This window comes from Lygodium microphyllum, chromosome 3 (assembly GCF_053477565.2).
Source record: "Lygodium microphyllum isolate KBCC chromosome 3, Lygodium_microphyllum_v1.1.10, whole genome shotgun sequence".
Classification (NCBI taxonomy): domain Eukaryota; kingdom Viridiplantae; phylum Streptophyta; class Polypodiopsida; order Schizaeales; family Lygodiaceae; genus Lygodium; species Lygodium microphyllum.
Window position 1 is genome coordinate 133,235,975 of NC_141137.1, and position 20,540 is coordinate 133,256,514.

A 20,540-nucleotide genomic window follows, 5' to 3' on the forward strand; every position below is an offset into this window, starting at 1 on the left:
CCAGTGGTAAGCCCTCTTATGTGCTATGTCACAAGGGTGTAGTCCTGGGATGTGCCTATGTTGTACCATTTCTTTGATTGAATAATACAAGAGTATACCTTGCTCTCACATATCGTGTTAGCTTTTTGTGCTGTGTTGAGTGAGTGAACGGGTGCAAATGCATGACACTTGGTATTAGAGCAACTATTGCTCAGAGTGAACAAGTGCTCATGGAAGCAAGAGAGGAGATCTAATGCCTTGAAAGAAATCATGCCAAAATGACCCATATCGTGTCACCCCACGTTGCAATGCTTTCTGTCGCATCGACCCCCAATGTGACAACCCTGACATAGTGACCCCAACACCAACCACCACTTGAAGACATGATGCGGCTTCCCTGTGGCATAACCACCATCCAAAGGTGAAACACAACTTGCCTACATCGACAACCCTAAAAGCCAAGGCATGACTCCCCACGATCACATGGAGGATGGCAAAGAGAATGTGCCCATCCCAACAATGGAAGATAGGAAGAATAGCAGAGGGCAAGAATGGAGAGTAGCTCAAGAGGAGAAGATAGTTGGACTAGAGAGGCAGTTGGAGGGCATGTCAGGCCTATTGGACCCAATTTGGAGGAACATGCAGATGAAAGAAGAGGAAGAGGAAAGGAGAAGAAAACTAGAAGTGGAGCAGGTTATAGAGAGTGGGTGTTACAGTAACAAGAAGAGGAGAGAAGGCATAAACTACAAGAGGATGTGGATAGGTTAGGGAGAGAAGAGATCATAGAGAAGAGGACGAGAGCAACAGTTCAGAAGATGACTATGGCAAGTTAAAAATGCCCCAACCCAACAAGTACAAAGGAGAGAGAGATAGGTTGGTCTTGAAGAAATGGATTGCCGAGGTAGATAGATACTTGAAGTATGCCATGATCACTAAAGATACGAAGGGAGAAGTGGCAGCATTCTAATTAGATTAAGATGCTGCTAGTTGATACCTATTGGAATAGCAGCAAGGGTGCACCATCTTTTCATGGAAATAACTCCAAGAGGAACTCAAATACTATTTCATTTCAAAGATGGAGAAATTCAAAGTTAGAGATGAATGGAGAAACCTCAAACAGACACAAGGGAAGATGAAGGAGTACGTCAGCAAATACAGGCAACTCATGCTGCAGCTACCCAACATGGACATTGAAACTAAGCTACACTGATTCTTATTTGGCATGCAAGAATGCGCTAGAAGAGATGTAGAGAGATAGGAGCCAACTAGTTTAGCTAAGGCCATGAGAATGGCTGAAAGACTAGTGGACCTAGAAGGAAGGAGGACAACCCAAGAGAATTAGACCAATTTTAACACCAACCTCATTAACAACTCCTAGACCCCAAGACACAATACCCTAGAGGCCCATTCCCAAAGATACAGAGTCAAACCTCAAGCATAACCCTAGCCGCATCACAATCTGCCTTAGTACCAAGAGGAGCAGTTGGCAGATGGGGGGATAACCACTATAGACCAACTTTGAGTGCATCATATGGGCCCGCGGGATCAAATACATCATGGTAGAGACCCCAAGGCCCCCAACCATAGGGATTAGATGTTTCAAGTGTGGGGGACCCTACTATCAAAATAGATGCCCCATGGATGAACATAACCTCATCAAGCGGGTCTAGAGTAGCAAGCACTACTGCATATGGAGGAAAGGAACCATAACCCTTGCACATCATCCAAGAAATCCCCAGTGGAAGTGATGAAAGCCTAGACCATCCAAGGGTGGGGATAGACAGTGCTCATCCCCAATGCATGGCAGACTTGTGTAGTAGTAGTCCAACACTTATACATCAAGGGCAGAGTGAGTGAAGGGGATCGAGCCATTATGGTGGACACATGCCCCATAAGGATTAACAGTAACTTTTGCACAAGGAGAAGCCAAGGAGGTGAAACAAGTCTTTGCGATGCAAGTAGAAGTAAGGAAGTGGAAAGCCAAACTCAATTTCTTAGTCATTCCCATGGATGATTTTGAAGTCATATTAGGCCTGGAATTCTATGACAAGTATGTTATCCCAATGTTTGGGAAAGGAGTTAATCAGATGATGCTGGATATGCAAGGAGAAGGCATTAGAGTGCCCTATGAAAGAATGCAAATGCCAAGCAGAACATCAATCAAAGTGCAAATAAAGGAGAATAAGCATGGAGTCTCATGCCAAACAGCAAAACCAAGTACAAGCCAACCAAGATCACCAACAACCCAAGTTCAGATTAACCATATTAGGCCTTGCATCATGATTTGCAATGCCAAGCAAGTGGAGAAGTCTGTAAAGCAAGGAGACATGGTGTATCTATGAATGATTTGACCCATTGAGTAGGAGGTCACCAAGAAACCCAAACCGCAAGTCAGTAATATAGAAGTGGGAGAAATACTTAAGGAGTTTAAGGATGTAATGCCACTAGAACTACCCAAGGGCCTACCACCCAAAAGAGACTTCGCTAGAAGAGGTGGTCTCCCCTGGTGGTCGCAACTCAGATGGTGACTCTGTCCTAAGCATTGGTATCGTGCCGGATTGGGCTAGGCTTGCTTGATCGAAATCTATGGCTCCTACGTGTTCCAACAAGGTGCGATCACAATCAATGCACATGACCCCTCGCTCTATCCCAAAGGCACTCTTTTTCTGGGGCTTGGAGTGTGCACGTATTTGTTCTATTTCTCGTCCCTCAATGTCGTATTCTATGGTATCCATCTCACCCTCACTTTCATCCCACTGAAGGATAGCCTTCGTATTCTTTGTTGGAGTCCTCTTCGTCAGACTGCTCGTTGTCTCCTAGGTCTTAGTATATCTCTTGTCTTTGATCGGGGATTAGGGCCCAGTTGTACATGAGGTTCAAGTCATGCAACCTGGTCCATTGCCACTTGGATTCACCTAAGAGATCCTGGAGTGGTTTGAAGTTTGCTGCTGAATTGCCAGCTAGCTTGCCCGTTAAATATTCCAGAATCTCTTGGAGTTCCCTCTTGTTATTTGGCACTTGGAAGGTGATAGGTCTAGGTCTCCCCTGAAGGGTTTTTGCCATCATGCAAACTGGTACGGAGGGTGCGTCCTTAGACTTACCGATTGTCTTGATGGCTTGCTCGTATGCCTCATGGTCTGAGAATGGCAGGTTGATTGTAGCAAGGACATAAATCCAATCTCGCTTGTCCTCTGGGCATGGAATATACTTGATCAAGGGTCCATAGGGCTTCTTGACTTGAGCGTTCCCTTTAAGCATCGCAGAGATGGCATCCAAGCCGACCGGTGAGGTCTTCCAGGTGTCCATCTCTACCCCTCACGGTGTTTGTTCTATTGCCAAGGAGGAAGATTAAGCCGTTACCCCAATCTTCGATGACTCTGGCATTGAGCATCCAAGGTTGAACTAATAGGATATCGTAGTCCACACCCTTCATGACTATAAAGTCAGCCGAGAATTGGAGGCCTACGATTTTCATTGGCCAGCTTTTCAGCACCTCGAATGGTTTCACTCTCATACCATTTGCTAGTGTGACATTGAACTTAGCAGTCTCAACATGTGGGTTTTCCCAAATCTGAAGCATTGCGTGGCTAAGCACATTAACCCCAGTTCCCATGTCTACGATCCCCTTTCTCATTGTGTCACCTAGGGCTAGGACCGGTAAGATTGCATGCATATTGGTGCCCTCCCAGAAGACATTAGCATGCAAGGACTTTGTCACAGAGTGCAGCATCAAAGTCGGTATTTGTGTCTCTGCATCATGGTCATGCAGATCAACATCTCGTGATTCTTCAACCCATTGTTTCAGGTCTTGCCATAGGGTGGGAAATTGCTTAAGCAGGTCTCCTAGACTTAGCATTACAAAGGTGATCACCAGCGTGGTAAGGAGGTCGTTGGTTGCTTGTCTCTCTCCCTATCCAGATTGTCCTGGCCAATGGTCGTGACTGATTTGCGGGCCTGCAACATCAAGACTTGGCCCAAGTGGTACTGTTTGCGGTGCAGCCAAATCCCCTGACCTTGGTCGAGGGGGTGAGACAGGCGTGCTGATGGTGGAGAGATCATCGATCTCATCCTCTAGGATGGGCTCAACGTTCTTTAGGTGCTCTTGGGTCTCTTTCACCCATTCCTTCACTTTTCCTATGGCCTCTAGTTGGCGCTTCGGATGCGGGTATTTCCCTATCTTAGTACTTCCCTTTTCGGCTGTCTTAGGGGCTGAAGTTTCTACCTCTGCATCAGTGACCTTCTTTCTAGTAGGAGAGTAGTAGCACTCTCTGTTTTCAGTACAATCTTAGCTTCATGACTCTTCTTTTTCTACCTACGGCTCTTCTTCCCTATTGATGCTACATCGAGGTTGCTAGGCCCTAGTAGTGATATACCGGCCTACTTCATTTGGGCATGAGTCATGACCTGAATGGGATACGTATGGCCTCCCCATTGAGGTTCTCGACACCAAACAGCCCCAATGGGACAGATGGCACGTTGGCTGAACTTGAAGATGGTTTTCGCTTTGGGCAGTCGACGAAGAGATGAGTGATCCCGCACTCAGCGCACCTTAGGTTAGCTTTGTCTCTGTTCTGCTGCTTCCTCTCAGGGTAGCGTGATGAGACATGCCCTAGGTGACCACAAGTCCAACAGATGATTGAATCCTGCGTCTGCCCTCCTAGGCCTCTTCCTCATCCTTTTTCTAATGCCATTAGTGGTACTGATCGATAGTCCATAAGGACTGTGTTGCCCTTGTCGTTGTGCGAGACATAAGGGTATACATAAGTCTCTTCCTCATTCGGCTCTTCCACATAGTGGACTGGAGCGTCACTCGGTGGATGGGTCACGTAGGGACTAGGTGGTCTAGGTATGCCTGTAGGGCTTATGTCCATCCTAGGAACAGCCAGCTTAATGTCGTTAGGTGCAAGAAGAGCCAATGGGTCTCCCCTTCCGAAGAATGGATGTGGCATGTTTTCTAGGTAGGGCTAGCCGTATGGTTGCGAGTACAGAAGTCTTCTTAGTAATCTACAATGCATGATGTCGTGACCGAACCTACCGTAGTTAGCGCAAGGTCTTGACACTCGGGTGGCAAGTGGTTTCTGCCATAGTACATGCATTGGATGTGTGGGCGTGTTGGTCATCTCAACATGTCTTGCAGCTTGACTATCTCCATCTTTACATTAGCCAATTCCTGGTTTGTCTTGGTGGTGTTCCAATTATCTTGGGTTGTTGGGCATGATCGCTCGCTAGAGGTTGAAGCTCTCTGTGAGCTCCGCGAGTTGGTTTCTTCTGAGTTTAAGCTCCTGGAGCTTGTCTCTTTCAGCTGGTTGTCAACTCTGATGGCTTCCTCAAAAACCCTAGCTAATGCGTCACACTCCAAGCTTGAGTTGCCTACCAAAGCTTTATACAGTTTCTCATTTCGAATTCAACTGATGAATATAGTTGACACTGCTCTTTCAGTTGGTCACTCGCCCGTAGGGATTCTCTTGAAGAGACTCCTCACGTGGGTCATGTAATCATGAATGTCCTCCTTCTTCTTCTGTTTGGCATTCATCAGTCGCACTAGTAGATTGTTGGAGTATCCAGGCTCAGCAAATCTCTTGATGAAGAGATTCTTGAGGCCGTTGAAGTTGTTTGCTTTGCAACATCTGAACTCTTATACTAAGTTTTACCCTTGTGACCTAAGCAGAGCCCGAACGCTTGAGAGCGCTGAGTTAGGTCGGTGAGGTCGTTGGTTTCACAGACTTACTTGAATTTCTCTATGAAACTGTATGGATCGTCATGGGGCTGGTACTTGTCCAAGTACTTTGCAACGATTGGGATTTTGGACAGGCTCTTGGAGCCTTAGTTTGCTCCTAATCCTGCTAGCAGTGATGCCAGTAGTGCTGCGACACTTTGCTCTACTGTTGTGTTGTCTAGCAGTCGATTCATGAGAAGCTCCCTCAGCGTTAAGTCTCCTTCTAGGGCTCTCTCATGATCAGTTTGGTTTCTACGGGCTAGGTTCAACACCCATTGTACCTCGCACAATTTTGTGCTTTGCCTTTGGCTCCTAGCCTACTGGTCTCAGTTTACTCTACTATGCTTTGCAGTGCCTTGTGGGCTAGCTTCCTCTCCTCTTCTAAGTCTACAATGATAGCATTTGCTATCCTGCTGCAGTGCTCATACTGGGTGTGCGCATCGTAGCCACTAACCTGCTACTAAATCGCCTCTGGGAAGACTCCTAAGTCAAGTTTCTTGTTTGGCATGCGGTCTGGGTTTTCTTCTGCCATCATCGTATTCTCGTGCTCCACCAAGCTATCGATCATGTTGAGTAATTTTGTCAATTCCACCTCTTTGGTGCCGCTTGCTTGGTCCCACTCTGTGTATCAATAATTTGTCTATGTCCTTGGGGCCTTCTCCTATTGGTGGGTTCCTTGACTTATTAAGTACAATCCTTAATTTATCTCCTCTCAGTGTGTGTGTTCCTTCCCGTGCACTTGTGCTCAATCAGGCTTTCAATTTTCCTTAAGTGTACGTCAAGTGTGGAAATTCAAGGTGGGTGCCGCAAACAATATCTAAGCATCTCACGCACTCTCGCTTCGTTTTGGGCATCGTCAATCAATTCTCTGGCCATCTTGACAAGGTTTCCGATTTTCCTGCCACGTTGCATTGCTTGTTCTTGATCCGGTCAGGGTTTATGGCTCAATGGGTTTTCTCTAGGACTCTAGGTCTCATGACAGCCTACGTAAGCTATTAAGTGGCTGCGCCTTATGATTTTGCCTATACCTTGCGCCAGAATCGAGTTTTGAGCGTCAGGAGAACTTGCGACAGGTTGTGCGATTGGGGTTTGGTCAAATTTTTGGAAAATTTGGGAAGCTCCACACTCGGCCCAACTTATCCAAATTGTAGGGGTCGAGTGGGTGACTCGGATGGGCCAGGTGCATGAGCTGAAGGCCGAATGGGCACCTAGGATAGAGTCTACTTGGACGGGCCGAAAAGGGTCTGCTCGGATGGGGTCACTCGGATGGGCCGAGGAAGACTACTTGGACGGGCCGAGGCACATGGGCCGAGGGCCGAATCGGTTTTGTTTGAGGGCTAAGTTTTTTGCGGGCCAAGGGCCGAGTTTGTAAGTGGGGCCGAGTGATGTCACTCGGTGGGCCAAGTAGGGTTTTGGGGCTGGGTCAGTTGAAAGACAAGGGACGAGGGCCGATTCTGGGACTCGGCCTAAAAATCAGCCTCTCAGATGGGTTCAGTTGAGCGAGATGCGGCAACGCTAAGGCGATTTTACTCAAAATTGATGAATTAGCTAATCATTTCACACACAACCTTCCAGATCACAACTAGGGTGGAAGGGGAAGTGATTGATATACCTGAGGCGATCGGTAGGCTCTCTGGCGACAAGATCGAATCGATTCTCTGCGGTCTCTCTCTCTCTCTCTCTCTCTCTTTCTCACTCACTGCAAGGGTTGCAAATGAGCTCTCCCTTGGCCTCTTGGCTCTTAAACCCCTTCCTGGGTAGGGTTTGGATGCTCCCAATCAATCACTTGCTAACATTAAGCCTTCTAGCAATCTTTTTGCCATTTTTTGCATGATTTGTGCCATGTTTTGTCCTGTTGTGCAATGGTAAACCCTACCCTTTTCCGATTCGATTTCCTAGTCCTAACCTATGCTAAATGCAACAAGAGTCAAAAGCAAAAAACTGAAATGATTTCTCCATGTTTTCCAATCATCAAACAAACAAAATAACCCAAAATACTTACTTGCTTCAAACATAAAAAAACCCAACTTCCTACCTATCTCAAGCTCCGGTTCGGGGATGAATCCCTTACTTCGATGCTCGATATGAGGCGCGCAAATGCTCAAGCTTGAATCCATTGGTCCTGGCAATGGAACCAAAATGTGGGAGCTTTCACTCAATCGCCAAGACCCATGGACCGCTTATTGTTTCAAGCGTTCCAAGCGAGCTCTAATGGCTATCTCTCACCTAGCCGACGCGCCGTCGATCCTACGAGTGTAGTGAGCTTACCTTGATGCCAGATTGAGTTGCCTCTTCTCTCGAGCACTTCGGTAGCTCCACAATCCTAGATGCTAGCTCAAGCATCCTCAAGCCTCCTCCATCTCCAAGCTCTATCCACCATAGCCGCATGTGTGAGAAAAGAGAGAAGAAGAGAAGAGAAGAGGAGATGGTGAAGAGCTTCACCCTCTTGATCCCTCACTCCCACACACTCACTCCCTCACACTCTCACATTCCCTCTCTCAAGAGCACACACAAGCAAGGATAAGAGAAGAAGAGAACTCTTGTTAGCCACACACCAAAAGAATGAGCTCTCATTTACTTTTTGAACTTTATATACAAAACCCTAAATTTCCATGGGCACCCATATCTTTTTTATATGACCGGCCGTTGTGGCAAGGTCCTTTCTCTATTTCCCTCTTCTAGCCTTATGCCTCTAGTCTACATCCATCTAATATTTTACAATTGGCACAAGAGGGAGCTTAGTGCTCTTTTACAAGAGTTTTTAGAGCCTTTTTGAGGCATCTTTCATTTAAAATTGCACTTTTTGCCCCAGCTTAGCTTTAGTGGCCGCCTGCATATCTTTGCTATTTTTCTATTTTTTTCACTTTTTCCTTCATTTTTCTGCCATATTTCTCCGCCATCTCGACTTGGATTAATATTAGCTCTTTTTGAACCCATTTGCTTCCTTCTCGAAGCCTTGTTTCTAGCCACTTGGCATGGTTTTCTTTGGCACTTGAGGCTTCATAACACACTCTTTTAGTGACACGATGTGATTCCATCATGTCTGTAATTGATTCATCAGCACTTTCATTTGCTCTCTTTTACAAGAGTTTAGCTTTGTCCGCTACTGTGATCCTATACTACAAAGATGGCAATTGGGTCATTGGATTGCTACCATTCACCCCTCCACCATGATCGATTTTTCTTTGGTATGTACCATGTGTTATCCAATGTGAATTTTCCATCCCTTGCGTGGACCAAACTCTGATGCTTTCCTTTTCTACAAAGTATGGCCCATGTGCCTCAGGATATGCTACAAAGACACATATCACACATGAGTAAAACTATGCTCAATAGTTTATACAATTCACATAATTTTAAAATATTGACTTAATACATACCATGTAATGTGTGATAGAGCTTTTGCCCCCATGCTTCCACCATGTTTTCGTAGAAGCTATGCATAACATAGATAAATTCTTGCTTATCTTCATTGTTAAACATCATCTTGCAAAGTAAGGGAGCCAATTTGTTAAGAGTAATCCAAACCTTAGCTTTGGCCAACCTTGTTTTTCCTCCATTACTTCAATCAGGAACTACGGAATGCAACTTTTTCCACCCATCCTAGCTCTACAGTCTATGAACGATGACATTCTCTTCCTCATTGATTGGGTGCTGAAAGAAACTTCCTAGCCTTTGCTCCCCCAAAGCAAGGCTTTTTTGGCAAGTTATCGGATTTTTCCAATCTCTTCTCATCTTTTTCAATCATCACTTGATGCTTGTGTAGCCCAATTTTTGATAGCACTTGCTTCACATTCCTACATGTTGCAATGGCTTCTTTTTCTAGTTGCATCCTATAAGCAAAGCAAATGTATTCATATACAAGTTTCTCCATGATTTTGACAAAAAGCATGCAATGAAAAAATGTGAATACGATCCAATGGAATGTTGAAGATCGGCTTCCAAGTGGGATCTCCTCTATTGCGCATCAGTGCAACACTTGTCACCCTTTGCTAGTTCTTATTTCCATCCTTTCCTTCCACCCTCTCTGTCAAGCAATATATGCATGGATTCTTTGTATTTGCACTACTGAAGATTCCACCATGCATTTTAAAGTTTTCAAATCTCTTGCAAGATACCATTCAACCAAGTATTGACCATATCCTTCAACTGAGAGCATCACACCATGTTCCTGAGATGATTGATGATGTTTGGAATGCTTGTGTGTAAAGAACAGCTGCAGCACCTCAAGTATTTTCTTAGGAACTTCAGATGTAGCGAGCCACCACACATGGTGCTCGAATTGAACACTAAAGTTCTCTGGGTTGTTCTTGTCAAATTGTAAAGCTCTATTCATCAAAGTTACACTAACTCTTTCAAGCTTTACTCCTTTGATGACCTCACTTTCATTCAATTTTATAACAAACTGCAATTTACCATTACATTCCTCAATAGACATATTGTAGCACATTACCACAGCCAAGTGCACCTTGTACAAATCTAAATGGCGATTGTTGAGTTCTGCGAACTTCACATCATATGCATTTTTGGTCCCAACCTTTAGTGTTTCCATGCATTGAACATGCATAGGATCTTCTATTAGCTCCAAAACCTTTGCATTAAGTTACCGTAACTTTGAAGGTTGAGAAAGAGGCACGATTCTATTTCTCTTCAGCACACGACCAAACCTAGCCTTCACACTTTTGAATATCTTTGAGTAAGTCGCTATGCTAATAACGGCCGTGTCACAAATGAATTGTATATCCACATCTAAGAACTCATTTGTCACATCTTTCAATGTGCACTCAATCATCTTTTCCTTCACAATCTTAAACTTAGGATTGCTCAAAGCGTTTTCCAATGTACTTGCCTTCGGCAATCTACTAATACATGATCCAAGCTCACCCTCACCTAGGTTCTCATTCCGAGCTACCTTGCATGCTTTGATGATACGTTGCTTCCACTGGCCGCTATTCACAATTAACTCATTGATTGGCTTGTTCTTTTGTTTACGCTTCTATGTTAGTTTACTATTGATCTTTCTCAAGCCGTCCAATTGTGCCTTTGCCTCCTCATATGAGATACAAATGTCATGGATAGTGTCTTACATTGTAATAACTTGATTGTTTTGTTGAATTACAGTGTCATTTAGCTATACCACTTGTCCTATGAGCTGTTGTATATGAAGTTGATGTGCAGTGATCACACCATGACAAATTTTTATAGTTGCTTGACAAGTTGTAAATACTTTGAACACTTGATCATTGAGCCGCCTAGTGTAACCAAGCAACCCATTTTCACCCTCGCATACATACTTCAACAAATTTGTGATTCCTCAAAAAGTTGGTGAAAGGGAGTGACGGATCGAAGGTTGGACTCGAGAGCTATGATGGGAGAGCAAGAGCAAGAAAGGGAGAGACTAGAAATGGGAACTACAACAGCCACAATGTGTGACCGGGCCTTTCTTTATTCAAACAGTCACTAAAAGAATAAAGAATAAAGTGACGGTGATGGGCGCGCGCCACCTGCAGTGTGTAGTAGCAGTGACTGTCAGTGTAGTAATACACGGGCGGCTAGGCAGAGGCGCCTTTACCCCCAACAACCTCCCACTTAAAGGCAAATCTGTCCCAGTGAGGAGTGAAAAGAACAAGAAAAAAGACAGTACAACATGTACACATGTACAACAGGATGAGGAAAGATGTTATCTCATCCCACGCCCATCAACCTCCTGAGGAAGGTAAAGCGTTCTGTAGAGAGGCTTTTCGTGAGTAGATCTGCAGGATTCTGGTAAGTTGAGATCTTGAAAATATCAACAAACTTGTCCTCAACAGCCCCATGTATGAAGTGATACCTCACCTCAATGCGTTTCGTCTTCACATGGAAGACCAGATTCGTGGCTAACTGAATAGCACTCATAGAATCCAAATGCAGTGTAGGGATAGCATCAATACCAAGGTCAGCAACTAAACGACCAACCAAATGGCCTCCTTGCAAGCCTCAGTGATTGTAACATACTCGGCCTTTGTAGTAGGAAGGGTCGTGCATTTCTGCACCCTGGACATTCGAGAAACAGCACCTCCAGCATAGGTGAATACATAGCCGAAAGTGGACTTCCTACTATCTGCATGTCCTGCATAATTAGAGTCAGTGTACCCCATGACTCCTTTATCCTGGCTGCCATAGCATATGCACATATCTGCAGTGCCCTTCAGGTACCTCATGATACCCTTCACGGCATCCCAATGCTTCTTGCCATGTGTAGCCATATAGCGTGCCACAACACCAACTGCAAAGGCAATATCTGGACGAGTTGCTATCATGGTATACATAAGACTACCCACTGCGGAAGCATAGGGAATCTTGGCCATCTTGGCCCTCTGCTCATCTGTCTGCGGATAATCAGCCTATGATACCTTCACATAAGAAGGCAATGGACAGCCAATAGGCTTTACGTCCTGCATGCGCAAGTGCTCAAGGACTTTATGAATGTACTCCCTTTGTGACAAGTAGAGGAGTCCCTGATGTGTATAGCATCTAATGCACATACCAAGTATGTGAGCGGCCTATCCTAGATCTTTCATCTCAAAGCTCTTCTTGAGCTGAGCCTTAAGAGCATCTAGCTCATCATGAGCTTTCCTTGCTATCAACATATCATCCACATAGAGTACCAAAATCAATAAAGAACCATCACGGGCTTTCTTCGTGTAAAGACACTGATCCATAGTACTCCGGATGTAGCCCTGTGACTGCATAAAGGCATCAAACTTATGATACCACTCCCTAGGTGCCTGTTTCAAGCCATAAAGACTTTTCTTCAATTTGCACACTAGGTGCTGCATGCCAGAAGGTTCTGCAAAGCCCTTAGGCTGCTCCATATAAATCTCATCATGTAAGTCCCCATATAAGAAAGCCGTCTTGACATCCATCTGATATAAATCCAAGTCAAGCTGAGCAACCAAAGCCAAGACTAAGTGCAGGGTAGTCATCTTAACCACAAGAGAAAAGACATTGTCAAAGTCCACACCATGATCATGCTTAAAACTCTTTGCTACCAATCTAGCCTTTAATGCTGGCTTGGGGTGTCCAGGGGTACTTTTTAGCTTGTACATCCACTTGCATGGCAAAGCCTTCTTGCTCGTAGGCAAGGAAACCAAATCCCAAGTGTCATTCTTATGCAGGGAGTCTATCTCAGACTGCATAGCCCTCTCCCAGGAGTGACTGTCACCCCTGTGTATAGCCTCATCATAGGTGAAAGGCTCTCCTCCATTTGTAACCAAGACATAATGCATCGAGGGCTGAAATCTATCAAATGGACGTTTGTCTCTAGTAGACCGTCTCACGCTAGGCTCTACTGCCTACCCAGCTGCTTGTCCAACACCCTGACCATGAGCATCTACTGCAGCTATAGGCTGTCCAACTGGCTGTGTGGGAGCTCTCGCTGTGATGTGGTCCCATAGCAAGCTGCCCACGTTCTTGAAAGTATGCATAGGATCCAAAAAGTGGTTGATCTGTAAGTGGGACCAATATGGCAACTCGTAGAAAACTGAGAATTGTCATATTCCGTTTGGATGTGACTCCGCGTGGACCATTTTCAGCTCATACGAGCTTTGGGCATTCATATGTGTTGGAGGTCGTCCAAGAAAAACTTCCCTGAGTTCATGACCCTCTGATAAGAAAGCGGCGTGCCCTTGATATACCATCTTCTTCATGGTTTGTGACCTTCGGGAGTCTATGAACCTGAAACCTGGAATTTCTCTTAATCGTTGATGCATTTCCGTGAAACATTTCCTAATTTTGACTTGGAAAGACTTGAATTGCTTCTCCTATCACAAACATAGGATTTCTCATACCCCGTAGTTGATATGCCCTTTGCTAGGGTGTAGAGCCGATAGTATACTATGGAAAGCGTTTTGCTTTCTCTTCTGATCAGGTGAACAAGGTCAAAAATGTTGATTTTGAGGGTGACCATGTATTGGTGAAGAAGATCATGGAGATAATGGCAAGCTGGTGCAGACTCAAGAGCTGTGGCATCATTGAGACCATGCATTGGTGAAGAAGATCATGGAGATAATGGCAAGTTGCTAAAAACTCGAGAGCTGTGGCATCATTGAGACCATGCATTGGTGAAGAAGATCATGGAGATAGTGGCAAGCTACGGAGACTCGAGAGTTGTGGCATCATTGAGAAGCGTGAGGCTACTTCTTTGGTAATTGTGGGTTGCCGCTTGAACATGACATCGCGATCGATGTTGAAAAGGATGTCAGGATTGGGGGGGGCTGCTGATTCACAAGGAACTTTAGACACCTATCCATATAGAAAAAAAAGAGAAATTTTCTAGATACTTATCAAAGTATCTAGAAAAAGTCTCACTTAGTAAAAGTGAAACACTTTACGAGTTAGTGATATAGTAAAATATTCATGTATAGGAATTTCAAAATTCTATAGTTATCCATGTAGTGAAATTTTACTATATAAACAAACTAGTTAGAACTAATCATATAGTATTTTTTATGTAAGAAAACTAGTTGCAATCATGTAGATAGTTTTAAGGATTACTATTATGGTAAAAAATATAAATTAAATAATAGAGAGAATTAAAAGATGTTATCTTCATTAATAAAGAGGGCAATTCAAGATGCATATATCATCAATACTCAAAGGTTTATTGTGATTTTTTGTGACATGATTTTTCTCTCTATAGAGTAACCAATCCACAAGAGCTTTTCTCATGGCTGGCAATGCTTGCTCATTGCGTCCTCCTAAAAAAGTAGGATCTCTCTTAATAACACCATATGTAGATTTTAATGATGCATATAGCTCATCAATGGATTGGATGTCTAAATATTTGAGGAGAATGGTTTCTTGGTCTTCCTCTTCAAAGGCATTAACAACCTGCATTTTAGAAATACAACATAGATTAGTGTGCTACTACATCATAAGTTAATTAGCTACTCTATTGTCTTAATATTTAATAACATTGAGTTACCAATGAAGTTCTTGATGGCAAGTATCCACACTTTTTAATGGCTCAACATGGTTGAGAGCCTATAGTATAGACAAGAAAATAAAGTTAACAAAATTAAATTATGCCACATTTAGTAAAAAGAAATGCAAAGAAGTACCTTAGATAATTTCTTATTTTTGCCCTTACTCTCCTTTTGTTATTGCTTGCTTTGCTGCATTTTCTCGCTCATCTTATCACAATAAGTTTGTAATTAGATATAATTTATTAAATGCATATATTAAAATAAAATATCAAGAGATGGCTAAGCATACCTTTCGTACACAAAGACTTTTCTGTGCTACTTCAACATCCTCAAGATCTTGGATCATATCTTGTGGAAGAGAGTGTTCACCACTACATGAACCCTATAATACAAGAAAACTAAAACTTAAAAATGGAGTATCTTTTCATTTAAAAGTATACAAAAATTAAGAATATATGTATATATTCCTCATACAGATAGAATTCATTGTAGTAGCTCCATAAAACTATGATTTGAGTTTAAATAGTCCTGAAACATAGGTTAAGTGTTAGAGACAATCAAATGGAAAAAGACCACAAACCAAGGTATACTAACCATTTCATTAATTTTTTGACATTTTTCGGAAGCAGAAATTGAAACAAGAGGCGGACCATCATTGTGAGATTCCAACTAGTACAAGCAAGAAAATTGAAGTCAATATCAAAAACTAAAAATTTCAAATATTAAAATATTTAAATGAGTAAATGATGTACATACATGTGTTGCGCTATTCTCAGAAAAGATACATTGTTCTTCCACCATAAGTTGTGGATAATACACCTCATCACTTGTATCCTAAAATTTTAGAGAAAATATAATGAAAAGTAAATATGTCTAAGAAACTTAAAGTGAAATGATTATAATAAAGATAAAGATAAAAAAATTATACAATAGAAAAAATAAAACTTGAGATGAAAATTGCAAATCTTACCGGTTTTTGTTGCATATCTACTTGCTCGAAGCTATGATTCTTCTATTTAAAAAACATAGTTGTGCCAATCAGTACCAATTTCTTATGTATATAATATATGGTGAGAAAATTTTGATAAATAAGTATGCTTACCAAAGATATATCCACCAAAGATGATCTTTTCCTCTTGAGTTTCTTTCTAAGATTTTGAGCAACAGAAAGATAGTATAAATATACGTCCTCCTTTTTCCAAAGGTAAGTAGCACCAGGAAACTCAAGGGGTAAAATTTGATCATAGTTTTGATCTGTGATCTCTAAAATCCTATGTTTGTCATCTTTATTATTATGAAACGGAAAATCCTTGCCAATCTCGTGGCTCTTGACCCAATTATACACTTTTTTGTGATTAGCACAATACCTAACATTTTGTGTATCTCGATAGTATTTTAGTAAAAATTGTTTTCCAAACTCATATTGGTCTTCTTGACTAATCCTTTTAGGTGGTTTGAAAATTTGGTCATATGTAGGAGTCTTCATTAGAGATATATCCCCTATTTGTATACTCTTGATTTGCTTTTGAGGTGGCAATTGGACTCTTTTACTTTGTATTGAAACTGGTTTGCTCATGCTCACTGTTTGTTCGGAACTATCATTCTTTGATTTCAATTCCTCTGCAGAGTGATGATAGTTTGCATCATTGAATCTAGAGTTTGTTGACTTGGGGAGGCCATGAGACAAGCTAAAATTAAATCAAGAAACTATGTTAATATTCAACCAATAAAGAATCAATCAATCATATAAAAAGGATACAATAATGATCACAGTCTCTTTTTCTCTCTCTCTCAATGATTTTAATGGGCTTTTAAGTTTTAAAGAAAAACACCATACAACAATACAATATACAACTATACAAACCATGAGACAAGCTAAAAACAAACAAGATACAAGCTAAAATCAAATTTACAACTTTATATGCTAGTATTCCTCAAACAAGAGATTATATCCATACATTAATATTCTTTAAGCAAGAAAATTTCTCATTCTTTATAAAAAGAAATAACAATAATCACACATGCACACATACACACATACACACAAAGGTCCAACTACCTATACATGAGAGACACAACATGAGCTATATCCACGAGATACCATCCTAATATACAAACACCCATAGATAAAGCATTATGATATACACAATGGGATGGCATCAGATAATGATGTCCATTATGACCAATGCTACTAGCACCCATTTGGATCTCCAAGAATGCAATACACACACACACTCTCTCTCTAAAGTAGTCAAGTTACATCATGTGATCTCCACACTATTGGAACATCTATAGACTCTCCAATTGATAATGTTACTCTCCTTCTCTTTGTAACTTCAAAGTTTGACATTACCATGCTACACAAGTTCCAATCTCTCCAAATATCTTCATCAATATCAATTCTCCATTTATTTCTATTATGATCACACTTCAACCATGACAATTTACACCTTTTTTCTTCATAATTTACCTCTCTTATCATTTCATGAATGTACTCCCCATCCATGTCATAATCATGTTTTCTTGCCAACACAATGTCATATTTTTCTAACCAAGGAGGTATACAAGCAACTGCCCCTATTTGTAATAATCTTGTTCTTTGAATTAGATCTTTTACCTCATATGCAACAAGTCTATTATGTAAAGATAAAGGAACAAACTTATGTAATAAAGAACTCAATGGTATTATGCAATCCCATGTAAATGGAAGTCGTTGAGTTTGTAGTACACTCATTCCCATGATTGGATCTATAAGTAAGCATTCTTCATTTTCTTTTATAGTTATGCATTGCTTGTAATATTCTCCACTAAAAAAGGTGTAATACTCTCCATCCCATTGAATGGGAAAAAAATAGCGAGTCTTGCTTTCCAATGACCTATACTTTCTAATTTACTACAAAAAGTGTCAGTTTTTACCACAATGTCATCTGTGATCTTGTATATTTCTCCATTATAAAGAATTCTTCTATATGTGATAACTAGATGTCCTACTAGTGCATTCTCTTGAAGACCAAGAAATTGCTCAATATATTTTTGTTCTTCTGATGAAAGGGGCCTACGTTCTCTTCTCTTTTTTGTGATTAAAATGCCTTTTTCACGTATCATTATGTTACAAGGATATTGGCAATCATCTCTTTCAAAAAGTTTCCACGTCTTCTTTGCCTTCTCAATTGAAGAAACCTCCAAATGCCATTCTCATGAAATGAATAACAACACGGTGTCTAGTAATCACACTGAAAGCATAACCATCAGGTAAAACAAGATAGGCATGTACTTGGATAAGCATTCTTTCATGTGGCAAAAGCCCATCTACTTCCATTTCTAATAGCTTAAATATTGAAGTGAAGAATGTAATTTTATAATAATTTACATTAGATATTTTGTTAAAGCGATTATTAGTCTTTACCTCTATATATAATGCTACCATTTGCTCAAAGTCACAACACCAATACACATAATGCGATCCATGTCTTAATATGTCATCTAGTAGTTCTCCATCCTGCAACGTGTTCTAAGGGAGAAGAAGGAACACCAAAGGCTTCTTCCTTTCAAACTCTCTAAGAAGAAAACAAAGTACGTACAACACCTAAACATTCTTTTGACCAACCAATACATCGACTATAACTATAGAAGGCATGTGCAATATCTATGAGCAACAAACCTAGGTCAAAAATTGACTTTGGTATCTCATCAACTATACCTAAAATATATGGTAAGCACCATTGGATGAACTTTTGGCTCTCTTCGGCCTCAAAGCTTCATAGTACTTACTTGGATTACGAGGCCACCATCCATGACGAATAGAGGGTGGAGAGAGCTTATAAGCCTTTTCACAACAAAAATCTATCATATTTTTCTTTTCATTGGACATGGCTCTCATGAGTACTCGTATGCATTTTTGAAATATATTTAGAGATAACACATGCATCGCATCATATACCAAGTCTATTGACAAGTTAAAACCATACAAATCATACAGTTTCCATAGAATAGACTCTCCAGCTAATCCTGCAAGCTTTAGTTTTCCATCATTTTCAGCTTGTGTGGATGCCCTCTTTAAACTTGATAAGGCATCAATCATTTCACCTATGGACCGTTGGGTTGGAGGATATCTTGCTTGATATCGACTACCATCGTAAAGGTAACGTCCTTGGAATGAGGGATTACTAGTATTAAGAGTAGGTTGGGCTTTGTCTCTATGACAAAAGAATTGCCCACCATCTTTGAAGGATCCTATTTTGCATTGTGCAGGATGATCCCCTGTAACCATCATTAGCATTGATCTAACAACACAAAAGTTTGATTGTCCCATTGGATTTTCAAAAATCTTTTCTACATGGTAGTTGTATGACACTTGCATACCATTTATGTAAAGGTCTTGTAGCTCACTAATAAGTGGTCTTTAAAAAGTTTGACATACATCAGGAGTATTACGAATAAATTTAGAGCAACTAAAAGGTATGAATAAAACAGGAATAATGCCTAATATGGAACCCTTCCCACCATTAAGGACCTTAATTTCAGCCACACCACTATCCTTTTGAGTGGTATGAGAGGCTTGGAAGCCATCCCAATGTAAAAGAAGTGCCAAGTTTCAAGGATCACCTCTACACATTTTCTTTTTACATTTGTTGAGATGTCGACATTTTTTACAAACAAAATTATACTCTTGCATCTCTTGGTCAAAACCTTGTTCTAGAACTATTGAAAAACAAGACCTTGGAAAAGTTATATATACTTTCCCACATGTAGGGTTGTTGCACGCAACAACCATCTCATACTCAGCATCAGGATTCCAAAAATCTTGATAATCACGACACTTTGTTCCATCCCAAAAATCGTTTATGAATTCTGGTTGCATAATATTTCCCTAACCATCTTGTTTTATGATGCCACATGCTTAGGAAATCATGACAAAGTGTCCTAGATCACACTAAAAGCTCTAATTGTTTCTTTAGAGGTAAATAATCAATAGCTAACGTTTCTCTCCTTGGTTTATTACATTTTTTACACTTTTCACAACATTCAATACAATCACACTTTAGTATTTTTTTTCGCATATTTTGTTTGCAAGAACACAAGACTACATCTTTGGCATAAGAATATTCTTTATTAGGTGTAAGAAGTTCAATTTCATGATCATTGTTTTTACTTCCCATGCAAAATCTATAGCGCTCAGGTTGGACCATGCCAAGACCATGATACATAGAGTCAAGTTGCTCCCCAGATGTCGGGACTCTCACTCCATCAAGGTTTCCATCCCATGTATCAAGTAGTTGCACTAATAGCTTACTTAAACTTGGCTTGCACTCTTCAACTCTTTGAGTTCTAGGCCTTGGATTGCCCATGTCTCCAAATTATGATTGGAGCATCTTCTCTTGTGCACTAATTGATATTTGGTTATCATCCCAAAGAGCTTGAAGCTCAATGATTTTTTGTGTAGTTTGTTGATATAATGATGGCCCAGTAATAGATATGTGATTGTCTATAGAAGGATCTATTTGAGGAGATTCAGTATGGTTAATTGAGTTGTTGTCATGACTGAAGGGGGGACTTATAGAAGTATTGATAGTTTCATCATTGCCTTGTTCATGTTGCCTTTCATTAGAAGGAGTAAGACCAATTTGCATACTTAGTGCATCATATTTGGCCTTCAACTCCTGGTGCCTAAGAAAAGTTTGTGGACCAACACTCCTCCCACCATTACAACATGCAAGGCAATCACACCACCTATGTCGTCTATTTAAATCATCTATGTTAGTTTCACCATGCATTGGAGATGATTCTTCGTGCCTTCGGTTCTCAAGATGATCTCCTTGCACATTTGAGTCACTTGGTTCACTAGGATGTGATCTTTCTAGAGAAGAATGCATAATCCC